The sequence below is a fragment of the Tamandua tetradactyla genome, chromosome 11, assembly GCF_023851605.1.
Source record: "Tamandua tetradactyla isolate mTamTet1 chromosome 11, mTamTet1.pri, whole genome shotgun sequence".
In the NCBI taxonomy this organism is placed as follows: Eukaryota; Metazoa; Chordata; class Mammalia; order Pilosa; family Myrmecophagidae; genus Tamandua; species Tamandua tetradactyla.
Window position 1 is genome coordinate 87,183,993 of NC_135337.1, and position 11,236 is coordinate 87,195,228.

At 35.8% G+C, this 11,236-nt stretch overlaps 1 pseudogene; it reads right to left on the reverse strand.

Annotated features, from left to right (window-relative positions):
- Positions 1-372: 372 nt before the first annotated feature.
- LOC143649218 (olfactory receptor 7A17-like) lies at positions 373-1,302 on the reverse strand (annotated as a pseudogene).
- Positions 1,303-11,236: the final 9,934 nt, after the last annotated feature.

The window sequence follows — 11,236 nt, forward strand, 5'->3', positions numbered from 1 at the left end:
TGCTATGTGTACTTTTCCACAGGACCAGGACAACTCACAACCTTTAGTAAAACAAAAGAAATAAACACTTTTGATAATAAGTGTTAATGGAAGGAAAATATTTCTTCACAAAATCCATTCTTTTTGTGATACGTTAGAATTTCAAAGCTGTTTCTCAGCCAGAGTTCAGAATAACATTGGAAAAGTGGGAAAGTGGACAAAGAGAAAACTGTGGATCAATTTTGTTTTCAAATCAAACATTAATGAAATGCTTTGAAAAAAATAAAAAAGTCACTTCTTATTTTCATGCTTTGATAAATAAATCAGATTTCTAAATCTGTTTTTGAGCCCTGATATCACAAGCAATTCTCAGTCTGAGCACTAATGATGCTTTTAAGATTTCCTTCCTAAGAAATTTTTCGGCACTGCTTTTATATCTTTAGTCCTCAGACTGTAGATAAAGGGGTTCAGCATGGGTGTGACAACAGTGTACATCACTGAAGCTGGTGCGTTTGAATGTGTGTTCTGTGAACCAGCAGGACTAAAGTAGACCCTCAAAAATGAACAGTAATATAAGGAGACCACTGAGAGGTGAGATGCACAGGTGGAAAATGCTTTGTACTTCCCCTGAGATGACAAGATTGCATGTATGAAGTAAGCAATCTTACAGTAAGATAAAAGGATCCCAGCAAGGGAAACCACACCCACCAGCCCAGCTGCAAGATACATCAGTAGGTCACTGATGAAATTGTCAGAACAAGCAAGATGGACCATCTGATAAAGTTCACAGAAAAAGTGGGGGATTTTCAAATCTGTACAAAAGAAGAGCTGCAATGCCACTGGGCATTGTATCAAGGAATTCAGGGCATTTATGATCCAGGGCCCTAGAACCAGCAGGGAACAGAGCTGGGGGTTCATAGTGACCAGGTAATGCAGGGGGTGATAGATGATCACGAAACGGTCATAGGTCATCACAGTCAGGAGGAAATTCTCCAACCCTCCAAAGTGTAAGAAAAAGGACATCTGGGTGAGTCATCCTGAGTAGGAAATGACTTTGCTCTGTGTCTGAAGATTCACCAGCATGTTTGGAGTAGTGGTGGAGAGAAAACACATATCAGAAAATGACAGGTTGGAGAGGAAGAAGTACATGGGCATGTGGAGTTTGGAGTCACAGATGGTGATCAGGACAATGAGCAGATTCCCAATGAGAGTGACCAGGTACATGGACAGAAAGAGCCCAAAGATGAGGAGCTGCAATTCTTGCTTTTCTGGGAACCCCAGAAGAAGAAATTCTGAAACTTGAGTGTGGTTTTCTGGTTCCATGTGGCTGATATAGCTAGGAAGAAAGTGATAAAGAATGTAACTAATTTTTACATAAATGGTCATTTCTGGTCTAGTAGACATGCTATAATATATGATTCATTCAGAAAATTAATTTCTATATTTTGTGTTTGATCTGTTTTTCGGCAATCCAATGTTGACACCGAACCCTAGTTTTGTACCTCATACAATATGCAAAGGACTTTCAAGACCATTCCCTATAAATATCTGCACATGTCAAGACTGTATTATGATAGTATCTTTCTTATTCTGTTGTATCCCTGAAAACATTTTTGTCACACACACTTATTTATTGTACTTAACTTCTCCAATCTATTATAAAACCCAATGAAGCAGAGACTATAAAGGCATTGCATGTTTTCAAAGAGGTTTATGAATATCTGTTCATCATAGAGAAACAATTTTAAGTACATGGTTAATAAATACTTTAGTTTCTTTATGCAAAGAAGGAAACTAGCTGGGTGATCTTTTGTCTCTGGGCTGTGCTGCATTGACCTCAAATGACGTGCAGTAAATATCCTTGGCATGTATAGTCTCTGGCACTTTCCTGCAGCCTCTACCTTACTTTCCAACACACCTGGACAGCTCTGAGATGGTCTCTGCCTGAAAGTCTGAATTCCTTCCTGGGTGGCTGGTAATGAAGCCTGCAGCCCTGTCCCCAGACAAGACAGGTAGGAAGGAGTCAATTTTTCTGTCCCCCAGCCAGATGTGGGACCCCAAAGATAAAACAATGTCCCAGCTAACCAGCACTTCACAGGATACGGGACAGCAACAGAAGGGTTATTTACAGCTTTCCTACAGCTGCCATTCCTGCTTTTCCCTCTGTCCCTCATTAGCACTTTTTTATTTGTGTCCCTCATTAACGCATTTCCTTGTTGCTTCATCCCTTAACCATCATTTCCCTTTAGGACACTGGTCCAGAGACAATGGAAATGGGTCCTGCTCTCTACCTGTTCCCAAGACAGCATATTGCACCAAGTGCATCCAGCTTTATCACTCTTTCTCTTCATGGATTCTGCTGCTTTGCATAGCTCTAATCTTCTAGCACCTTTCCCATCCATTGAATTAATCAATACCTTTATGTAACATTTCGTGAGGCTAGCACATTTATAGGAACTTTCACATTGAATTCTTACAAAAATCATACTCTAAGAGCAGTATTATGAACCAACATTTAAATTCACATGAATGGTGATTCAAAATTTATCTGACTAAAATTATGACCCAGGTAAGGGCTGGGACATTGTTTGGAACTCTGCACATGTTTCTGGTTCTGAGTCTCTCAGCCAGTGGATTTCAAATGGGTGATTCTGGCCCCCCTGTGATTACACAGTAATGCCCAGAGATATGGTCATGGAAGAGCTCATATAAAATCTGTTCTATTACAAATAGAAACTTGTTTTACAACTGATTTATGTTGTTTTGGCATTATAAAATACTAAAGAACTTCCACTCTACTGATCTACATGAATTGCTTGCAACATGGCAGAACACAATGAATTTCCTAATCTACTCAATTCTTCATTTAAAACTTCACAAGCAATAATTATTCTCTTAGAATCCTTTGAAAGTACCAATTTCTATGATTTCTTTTTCTTCTTTCATTGTTTTTTATTCCTCTCTTTTTTTGTTCATTAGAAAACTTGTGGGTTTAAAAAACATCACTGTTTTTATTTTAGGGATGATTCCCTAAAATTTGGGCTTCCCATATAACATCCCAATATTAATGCTTTTCATCAGTGTGGTGCATTTGTTACAACTGATGGGAGCACACTTTTATAATTATACTATTAACTGTAGTCCGTGATTTAGGTTAGTGTTCAGTATTTCTGTTGTGTAGTTCTATGAATTTTTTAAGGTGAATTTTTGTTCCATGCATGCAACCTAACATTTCCCATTTTAAGTATATTCTGATATATGTTTCGATTATGTTCAACATGTTGTACTTACTTCACTACCATCCAATACCAAAATTTTCTTTTACCCCTTAGGAACTCTGTGCATTTTAGCATTAACTCCCTTTTCCCTACCTTCATCCCATTTCTTTGGAATGCTGCATATAAGATTCTGACTTTATGATTTAGCTTATTCTAATTATATCAAAAAGAAAGATAGATGTTAAAGATTGAGATGGTACAATCTAGAAATGCCTAGGGTGTATAATAATAGTGACTAAATGTACAAATTTTAAAAATGTTTTTGCATGAGGAAGAACAAAGTAATGTCACTATTGCAGGGTGCTGAAAATAGATGGTAATTAATATTTTAAAATGTCACTTCATGTGTGAGATTAAAGCAAAAAATGTTTATTTGGCACAAAATTTATATTTTGACTAGTGCATTCCCTAATATAACTTATGTATACAGTTTGTTTGAACACCATAAGTACTTGGAATCTCAGGGAGGACATGAGATTTTTTTGGTTTGCCCAGACTGATGCCCCGATTATTCCAAGAGTGATTCAATCAGTGAGTGGAAATGTATTTGCAAAGTCCACTTCGGGGAATGGTGAGAACAGGGAGAAACTCAGCTTTCCCAAGTTGAATTCTTGATATTCTCACAAGCAGTGTGGACAAACAAAGTTATAGGCTGAGCCCCCAGTCTTGGGGTTTGTTCATATGAAACTTAACCCCACAAAGGATAGGTCAAGTCCAGCCAACACAACAAGCAATCTCACCACCCTTCCCCTGTCTACATGGGACATGACTCTCAGGGCTGTGGATCTTCCTGGCAACAAAGAGCAGAGATCCTAGAATGAGCTGAGACTCAGCATCAAGGGATTCAAAAAACCTTCTCAACCAAAAGGGGAAAGAGTGAAATGAGACAAAATGTCAATGACTGAGAGATTCCAAACAGAGTTGAGAAGTTATCCTGGAGGTTATTCTTATGCATTAAATAGATATCATCTTGTTATTCAAGATGTAATGGAGAGGCTGGAGGGAACTGCCTGAAAATGTAGAGCTGTGTTCCAGAAGTCATGTTTCTTGAGGATGATTTAATAATGATATAACTGTCACAATGTGACTGTGTGACTGTGAAAACCTTGTGTCTGATGCTCCTTTTATCTACGTTGTCAACAAATGAGTAGAACATATGGAATAAAAATAAATAATAGGGGGAACAAATGCTAAAATAAACTTAGTTTGAAATTCTAGTGATCAATGAAAGTGAAGGGTAAGTGGCATGGTTGGTATAATCTTTTTTTTTCCTGTGTTCATTTTATTTCTTTTTCTATTGTCTTTTTATTTCTTTTTCTGAATTAATGCAGATGTTCTACGAAATGATGAATATTCAACTAAGTGATGATATTTTGAATTACTGATTTTATGTGTTTTATTTGGTTTGTTAATTTTTAATTGATAAATAAATAAATAAAATCGAGTAAGTTCATACAATATTCGTCCTCTCATGTTTCGTGTATTTCCCTCAACATAACCTCCTCAAGGTTTATCCATGTTCTCACTCATTTTCAAAGCTTACTTCCTTTACATGGCTGAGTTATCTTCCATCATATGTATAAACCACAATTTGTTTATTCACTCATCTGTTGATTGACACTTGGGTGCCTTCCATATTTTTAGGATTATGAGTAATGCCACGATGCACATTGTTCTGAAGATATCTCTTTCATAAGAACCATACATTTGTAACTAAATAAATCCCTTTACTAAAACTAGATCCATCTTTGTTTTGTTGTTTTCAGGCAGCAATTAGGGAAATGTGAATCTTTCTGGTTTTGATTCACATTTCCCTAATTGCTAATGATGTTGAGCATCTTTTGGTGAGCATCTTTTGGTCATTTGTATATCTCACTTGGAGAAATAGCTACTCATATAATTTAGTCCATTTATTTAATATATAAATTAATTTTAATACTATTTTAAGTTATGAGAACAGTACTGTCAATTTCCTTGAAAATTTTATGAACCGACAGAATTTTACTCCCATGTTCCCTATTTACCTATTTTCCATTCATCACTGTTTGTTACATACATATTAACAATATATAACAATAATGGCATATTGTTGTACAGAGTTCAGTTAACATATAAAGTTATTTTCTGACTCAAGCTAATCATGATAATCATGTTTAGAGCTGCATTAAACCTAGAAACTGACCAAAATAATATAATTTTCAGCAACAGCCTTCATTTAATATGTATTAGCAAGTACTGATATGTTGAAAATGTGTCATATCTTTGCCTACTACTCATTACAAATTGTTTCAACATTTTCAGATTCCTTTTGCAATCATAAATCTTTATTTTAATTTTTTTCAACACTAGATCACCAGGCAGAATTCTGAATCCATGGTTGAATTGGGTGGCAAAGGTTTTCCTATTAGATTTTTTTCCCCATCTAATATTGCTGATTTGAGCTGAAGCTGAAGGATTTTTCCCTTTGATTACAGGATTGGCATTTCCACAGTCAAAACTTTGACACTGATTAAGGAAATCAAAATCACTGAAAACTTTCTTTTATTATTTACACACAGATTTTTTTTGTATGCTGTGTGGTGGGGGTCACATTTCATTATTTTTCCATGTGAGTATCCCCTTATTCCAGCCCCATTTGCTGAATTTTTGTTTGGTTGGTTTTTCATTTGTTTGCTTGTTTCTTTGTGAAGTGCATGGGCCAGGAATCAAACCTGGATCTCCTGCATGGCAGATAAGAACTCGACACTCTATTAACCTTGCACCCCACACACAGAGTTTTCATACATTGTGTAACCTTACATGTTTAAAAAAAGTTGTCCTGTGTCTAAAAGACATTTCATATTTATTTGAATGACTTCTCCAGAAAAATTTTCTGTGGTTCCTCTAGAATCTCCCTTTTGTGGTAAAGACTTTCCTGTGTATTAAATTGTTTCAGATGCTATTTCTAATCTGAGTTTTTCTTGTGAATACTCTGGAGTTCAGAGGCAATCTCCCGCAAGTACCTGCAGACATAGGGTTCCTCCAAATGTTATACAATCATGTTGTTTATGGATAAATTGTAAATAAAAGCATTTACACATTGATTACATTGACATACATTGTGTGAGTTCTTTCATTTGTTTGAAGGTTAGATTTGAAGCTTGAGATTCTTTGATATACATAATATGTGTACATTGGGTTATCTCATGTCATTTAGGGTAAAAATACTGACAGAATGCTTTCTCTCCTACATGAATTATATGGTAACTTTCTAGTGTCATCTAAGGTTAGAATATTTAGTGAAATGTTTCACAGATATCTGTCATTCATGTAAATCTAGCATGTAGTCTAAGTTTGGAAGAATGAGTGAATGTTTTCCCATATAGATGATATTCATATGGTCTCACCAGCGTGAATTCTCTCATATCTTAAACTGGAAGACTGGATGAAGGCTTTCCCACATAGATGACAGTCATGTGATTTACTTCTAGTGTGATTTTGCTTATGTTGATTTCAGGATGACTGTTCACATAGCACTTTTTGAAATTGCTTGCTTACATAAGACTTGTGAGTTGGCACATTTGGAGTCAAAGGGGAGCTGCGATTGAAATTTTCTCCCAGATGGTACATAGGAAGGGATTCTCTCCAGTGTGAGAAATCTGCTTTACAAGGAAGATGGATGTGTTCTTCCCCCAGATATATAGAATGGATACAATTTCCTATGTTTAAAATCATTTTCCCTTCCTGTATTTCAGAGAATATCACTCAGTTAAGGAAATCTTCAGTTGACATTTTCAAGGGTCTGCTCATTAATTTACCATCTTCCAACAAGTATAGCAGAAAAGGATCATGGAGATCAGCTGTACTCTAACTATGGAGAAATATTAATCCTTCTCTCCACAGTTTCTCTTCTTGTTCCAAATCGGAAATCACATTCAATTTACATAACTTACCCAATAACTACATTGTCAATATCTCAGTTATCAATTATCTTCCTTTGTATATTCACTCAGACAGTCCAAGCACTTAGCAGACATTGCAGATCCCAAATGGATTGGTAAACACAATGAAGCCAACTCTTTACTGATGGTGCTGTCACTATACTTGGAGGTCAGAACTTTCTTGTTTCTTTTGACCAGTTTAAAGGTTGGGTTGTATGCCTTTTTGCCATTAAGTTGAAGGCTTTCTTTATATACTCTATATATTAAAGCCTTACTGAATATGTGGTTTCCAAACAATTTCTTCCATTATGTTGATGGTGATTTTACATTTATGATAAAGCTCTTTGAAGCTGAGAAGTTTAAATGCCAATGCAGTTCAAGGTATCCAATATTAGGGACCAAGGATGCTGTTAAAACTCTTATAATTATCTCAACAATATATAGGAATCATTGGAAAGCTTTCTGAGATGCTTATTAGTTATGTTTCATTTACTGTATGAAAATCATTTAAGGTGTTAATTATTTTTATTGTAATAACATATACAATATAAAATTTAATATTCCAATCATGCTTAAGCATACAATTCATTGACACATACAACATCGTGCTTCCTACTATTGTCACCTCCCATTACTAAATGTTTTCATCACCCAAAACATAAACTCTTGCCTACTAAGAAATAACTCTCCATTCCTCCTCTCCCCAGGCCCTACAATTTAATCTGCTGTGTGTTTCTACAGATGTTTTTAATAACTGGATGGACTAACTCATCAGTACAACCACAGATGAATGGATAATGGAATGTGATGTATCTAAAACATGAATAAACTTAGCAATTGGTGTCCAATTTGGGATTCCTTCTACATCACTTCTTGGCAGATATTTCCTTTACCCATATATCAGTAAACAAACAAATATTCCAGTCTTTCTCTAGACTGGAACTTTATAGAATCCAGAGATGCTGTCTGTTATCTTTGGTCTACCTACTCAGTGTCATGGGGAATCTTCTCATTATTTTGTCCATTTTTTCAGACTTCCAATTCCAGAGGCCCGTGTAATACTTTTTCTACAACATTTCCTTTTGTTACATCTCTTTCAATTCCACCACTTATCCTACAATGCTGTGGGATATCCAGCATTTCCTACGTTAGCTAAACATAAGACAGTTATACATTTTTTTGCTATTTTTCCAGTTTGTGAAAAATGTACTACTCACTGTGATGAGATCTGAATGCATTATGGCCATCTGTCATCACCTGCATTGCATGGCCCTTTTGAACCACAGTTCTTCCTGGGAATTTCTAATTGGCATTCATGAAAATTGTTATAGGTCATGGATTTCTTTTCTGTAGTTATTGAATTACTTCAATAATAGGAACTCCCTGAAGTAATCTAGCTTTCTTACTTGTCCAAAATACTCATCAGGGACGAACAGATATTTTTCAACTGATCTCTGGTGATTCCATTTACTGGAGCACTGTAACTCAATGATTTCTCCTCAATTTTGAAAATTTTGTGCAGTAAGTTTCATAAAACAATCTAAAATTAAGGCAAAAAGGATAAAATCTACAAAATCAGATAGCAAAGTTCTTAAATTCTGAGTATTAAACACTAAGATAGATACCATTTGATTAGGTGTCAAAACTGTGAATGTTCTCAAAATATCAAGTAGAAAGCCCTTACAAATATCTGCATTGCAATACTAATAACCTATATTGCTAAACATTTTCATGATTTCAGGAAAATATGAAGATGCAAATATTTTTACAATCAACATATGAAAATCTTAACCACATAAAATGGATATCTTAGTTAGCTTATTCATAGACATAATTTAAAAAAAAACTAAGTAATCATTGTGTGTGCAATATATTTCATAAACCAATTGAAAAAATATATATAAAAGCAAGGAAGGGAAAAACATCTATAGATACAGAAAAAATTCGGAAGCTCTTAAATTCCAAATATTAAACACCATCTTAAATACCATCTGATTAACTATCAAAACTGTCTTCAATCTCTAAATATCCAAGTCAAAAGTTCTTATAAATTTCAACTTTGCTATAGCAGTGAGCTATATTACCAAATAACATTTACACATTGATGTTCATAGTGGCACTATGCACAATTGCCAGGAGATGGAAACAATCCAGGTGCCCATCAACAGACAAGTGGATAAACAAAATGCGGGCTCTACATACAATGGAATATCATGCAGTATTTAGACAAAATGATGTCCCAAAACATATGGCAACATGGATGAAGATAGAGGGCATAATGCTGAATGAAATAAGTAAAAAACAAAAGGACAGATACTGTATGATTCTGTTATTATGACTCTGAAAAAGCCACCAGTGTTTTGGAGCATCCAGAAGGAAAAATCTGAGATGAGGACATAGTAGCCCATGACAATCTCTGGGAGCTATTCTGTAGCTGCTTGTTGAACTGTGCTTTGAAAATTATTGCTTTTTTCTTTTTTTTCTTTCTCTCTCTCTATATATATGTGCTATATTTAACAGCAACAATAAACAGTAAAAAAAAAAAAAACAAAACTGCAGGCAGCCACAGTAATATTAGATAAATTTCTAAATCAAACCACCTTCCTTAGAGAAGCATGGTTCCCCATGTATCAATGTCTCTGGCTCTCTTGAAAAGGACTCACTGTGTGATGTAATGTGCAACATCATCACCACATTTACTTCAAGAAACCCCATTACTAATTTCAACATTCCTGAACTGTTCCTTACTGAGGGCACCAGAAAAATCTCTCTAGAGGAGAGGGGACAGGGACGCTATATCATGGCCCTGACATCCAAGCATTCTGCATAAATCAGCAAGAAACCATGACATGAGAAAGAGTGCAACCCCCTGCTCACTCACAGGAGCTTTCTGACTCCTTTATACTAAAACATGAGAACTGCACTACCATTATTTCAAAAGTTTCCTTTATTTTTTTCTTTTTGATTAATTAATTAACTAATTTATATAAAACATTTTTAATTATATATATAATTATATATATAAACCATTATTATTTTATATAAAACATTTCAGGCTACTGCAGCAGGAACTACTTGGCTGCCATCATGGGAAATTGCATGTTTTGGCAGAGAAATACAGATAATCCAACTGGTACAGCAATGCCACAAAACAAATCCCTGTCTTGCATAATGGTGAGAAACAGCAATACTTGCATATGTCTGACTAGTTTTACCCACATACAAAGACATTGCTCTGGTGCCCAGTGCCAATTCCCATGACTGGGAATGCTGCAATAGGTACCTGGCTTTTGAGGAGTTTGAGAACTTTTTCCCTAATTTGGAACCCTTGGCTCACAGACATTCTCATAATGCTCATGTAATAGTCATCCCACATACCATTGCCTCTAGAACCCTGAGCACTGAAATGGCCTCATCAACGCACATGACTACAATAAAACCACAGTGGTGCTTGAGTGACACATGATCCCCACTCCTGCCTGGAAGGGAAACGATAACCCCCCCCCATCGTTTTCGTTTCTGGTGTTACCTGATCTCTGTCATCCATGGTCTCAGGGATCACTAACTGTCTCTAGTTAGATGAGGTAAGCCTGAGTGTGGAGGCCATAACTGTAGAATTTATGTGGCAGTCCCTAAACATAGAACTACCTTTCGTGACCATTAACTCACTTGTGTGTGTGTGTGCATATGCGATGGACACATCTCTCAATACCCTGCCAAATTAGTTGTTATAAGCCATTTAATTTTTAGTCCAGGGCCACAGAAATCTGGAGGCATTGCCCATGTCATCCACATATAAGAGGGTGCAGAGTATATGGGGTGCTTTCCAGCTGCTGATCTCAGGTTTAGAGTGAGAAAAGAGAAGTGATGTGTTTCCCACATAACCCCTTCTTCTCATCAGAGTACTCATATTAGAGGAAACCAGTATGTAGGTGTAGAAATGGTTCAGCAGAATTTGCTGGTCTATGGTTTTAGCATGTTTTAAAACAGCTGAGTAGATAAGGGAATTCAAAATGCAACTTTATTTCTGCATTGATTTTTTTTTTTTTTGCACAGACA